The sequence below is a fragment of the Ornithodoros turicata genome, chromosome 1 (genome assembly GCF_037126465.1).
Source record: "Ornithodoros turicata isolate Travis chromosome 1, ASM3712646v1, whole genome shotgun sequence".
NCBI classification, from domain to species: Eukaryota; Metazoa; Arthropoda; class Arachnida; order Ixodida; family Argasidae; genus Ornithodoros; species Ornithodoros turicata.
This window is the reverse complement of record NC_088201.1, coordinates 197,091,740-197,095,145: the sequence shown is the minus strand read 5'-3', so window position 1 is coordinate 197,095,145 and position 3,406 is coordinate 197,091,740. Positions and strand designations below refer to the sequence as shown.

At 43.9% G+C, this 3,406-nt stretch overlaps 1 long non-coding RNA gene across 1 annotated transcript; it reads right to left on the bottom strand.

Annotated features, from left to right (window-relative positions):
- Nucleotides 1–1,145: 1,145 nt before the first annotated feature.
- Nucleotides 1,146–1,995, bottom strand: LOC135374865 (uncharacterized). The gene is made up of 3 exons (XR_010417133.1): nt 1,871–1,995; nt 1,575–1,781; nt 1,146–1,394 (listed from the first exon to the last, which is right to left on the bottom strand). It is a non-coding gene; the product is annotated as an uncharacterized LOC135374865 (long non-coding RNA).
- Nucleotides 1,996–3,406: the final 1,411 nt, after the last annotated feature.

Genomic DNA, 3,406 nt, shown 5'->3' with positions numbered 1-3,406 from the left:
CTATTTGGGAACAATAAGACAGTTTCAGTTTGAACAACGCTTAACAACATGCTAAGTGAATGGGTGGGCAAACGTGTCAGAAGAGGATTGGATTTCAACATCCGAGCTGTGTTGCTGGTGGAGTTCAGAGTCCGTGGTAACTCTACCCTTGCAAAACCAGCTGATGAGTTGATGTTCGGTGTCAGGGACTTGTGGTGACCAGATGCACAACACACAGCACATTCCACTCTTGTAACAGTCTCACACTCCGTCGACCTCATCTCAACACACTACCGTTCACATGCTCTACTTGTTTTTAAATTCCCTGTTGTCTCTGCAGTCTTCCTGCACTTTCCTCTTTCGCGCACTTTACAATCCTGAGGAACATTGTCATAAACAATACAGGCTGCTCACTAAGAAATGTGCACAGCAGACGACATTCTGCCCAAGCAGCGCAATGTACTGAAAGTCCGAGTGCAGTAGGGGCGGGCGGTATGTGTCCTATCAATGTTCTTTAGTTTCACAAGTCTGTTCAAGGCCTTCCACCTACCCGTCCACCCCTATTGCACTCGACTTTCAGTACATTTTGCTGCTTGGGTGTGGTTACAGCTATGCTCCAGTTTGCGCGATAGAGGCCATGAGCATAAATAGCTCTACAAACGAAAGGTATTTATGAGAAAGTGAAAATTAATTTCTTCTAATTCTAAGATCTCAGGGGGTCTGTGAACACAGACTGCCTGTATCTATGTCTGTAACTGTATCAGCCCCCATTCCATGCAACGTGTTGCTGTTACGAAGATATATACCACACTTTCTGTCTCCACTCACATTAAAGAGCCCCATCTCTCACTATGCAAAGTCACTATGTTCACTATGCAAAATGAATATTGAAACTGGGGTTCACAAAAGTGTTGAAAAATGTGCTCTTGTGTTTTGTCATGCTAAAACATGAATTCCAAACAATGTACTGCTAATGTGCCAATCAGCTTCTGTATTCACATATTGGACAACTCGAGTTACAAATATTTAAAACGGTTATGAAATTTGCATGCAGGATACATAATTTAAATTGGTTTGAAAGTGCTTGAGAGATTCCTCAAATGCCTTTATTGTCTGAATATTCACACATAGGTACGAATGAACATTCTGTACTGGACTAACTGACTTATAAACACAAGCTCTCCATACCAAGCCCACTTTTTCCGTAAATATGAATCTTGAACGAAATGAGGAAAAATATGATGAGACGTACCTCCACCTAGTATCTTGGGTATTTAAATCCTGTAGTAGTTTCTGTGGGGAAGGCTTCTCGTATCCTATTCACTGCACAGGCTGGTATAACCATTCTTTTGTTTTTTCCGAGTTTGTGCCACACCCACCTCGCAAACTGCCGGTATGCGGTGTACCTGTATCTCCTGTATAAGACATTGGAAACCTTGAACAAAGTTAAAGGTACTACGACGCTACTATGTGGCATTGCTTCGGCTACTATCTTTGCGAAAATGTAATGACCAATGACGATAACGATAAGCTCAGAATAATAGTTTTTGTATTGAAAACAATCAACATGATTGTGCATGAGATATGCTACTTACTTGTGAATATGAGCGCTCATGGGTTCGTGCTGCCCTCGAAGTTCAAAGTACGCTACTTTGAGGACTGTTGTATTGAGGCACAAGAGTTTGAAATCCTCATGGGTTGTTATACAGTCGTACTGCAACTCCTCAGCTGTGCTCCCGAGCTCCTTGCAGCATAAACACTCTACCTCTGTTGGCATTGTGATGCATGAACCACACTGACACCTTAAAAAAAAAGAACAGCTCACACAAACAAGAAATCTATACAAACAGTTCATGTGCTCCATCATAATGAATGCTAAAACCCCATTTACCAGTTTGTCGAAGCCAAGCGGGTAAGACTGCCTACTTCTTGCGTGCCCGATGCCTGTGAAACTTCGTCTTCATGCTGAACTCGCGGTCCCGGCGACATTTCAAAAGCAAGGCTTCCGAACTCTGCTGCACGCAACAAAACTTCCTTCTCGGTGGTAGAAAGATCGTTGAAAAGCCCTAGTGCTGTTGATTCTGCTACGCTTCCTTCGACGTCCATGTTGCAAAGCGCCAAGCAATGCGAGGATCACCGGAAGTTCCGGTGCGAACTTTGCTCCAATAAGCGCCACGGGCGTTTGAGGTCATACACATGGGAAAACCACTGCCATCTTCTGCATAATAGCTAGAGTTTTGCGCTGATCGCACGAGTTGAGGGCGGAAATCGAAACCGCTTTTCGGCTCCTTGTTTGAAATAGTTCGCGACTCCGCAGAGACGAAACGTTTCAGTTGTAACTTAAAGGCACCATGTAGGTTCGTTATTCATACAAACAAAGACATTGACCAGGTTCTGGTCAGAGACCCTTTAAGTGGTGGGAGCCAGAGCTTTTTGCTGGAGCCTTGACCTTTTTTCTTCATTTCTTTTGCAAATCTCTTTTCACTACACGGGACGCCTCAAATGATTAACTAAGTTTCGTAAGCACATACCTGAGGCAGCAGTGATGACAACGACAAGAAAGAGGACAGCGAAGAACTTCATGTTCATCTTCTTCTATAAGAAGACATTCACAAGTTGACAAGACAAGTGGACAGTTCTTGACAACGGTTGGCATTCTGACTCTGTTAGTCTGAACCGTTTGGAACATATAGAGAGTAGCCGCTGTGGTTTGGTCTTCTGCTTTATTGGCAACACATCTACGGAAAACACTGCATATCGCGATTAAATGCATTCGCAACGGAAGAAAAGTACTGACTGCTGCAATGTTTACCTAAGCATAGCTTCGCCCTGCACGAGAGGCATGTCAGCGGCGCCTAGGAAAAATAGACTAAGATAAAGTTAGGACTATCCCACTCAGGTTACAGGGGGGTCGGCTGTTAGACAGGTGGTTTGACCGTACGCATACGGGGAAATATGTTCCCTTGTAGCACAAAACGATTTGTAAACGTCGAGGAAAGGTCTCCCCACGACCACTTTTTCGTCTCCTAGACGTCTTCTATCTGGTCTAAATTACGTCTTCTACCCCCGTAAGTTGACGCTTCCTAGGGTCTTGAAGGCGTGTTTGCAGCCGTCTTGAAGACGACTACAGAACGTCGAGAAAGCACATTTCAAGCCTGTCCTTGATACGGGTTATAGACGTCTTTGCAGTATTTTCAGTCCCCTTTAGCAGTACTCATGTGGCCCTGAAGAAACCTTCGTATGTGCTTCATTTACACTACTTCATGTGCTGATGAGGATTTAAGTAGGATAACATTTCGAATTCCCACGTAAGCAAAAAGCGATAGACCAGGGCGTTTGGACAGCGCTTTATTTATTATAGCAAAGCCATTACAGGTATAGTACAAGCTGGAAAGCAGCAGTAAAATATATCACATGTAATACCCCA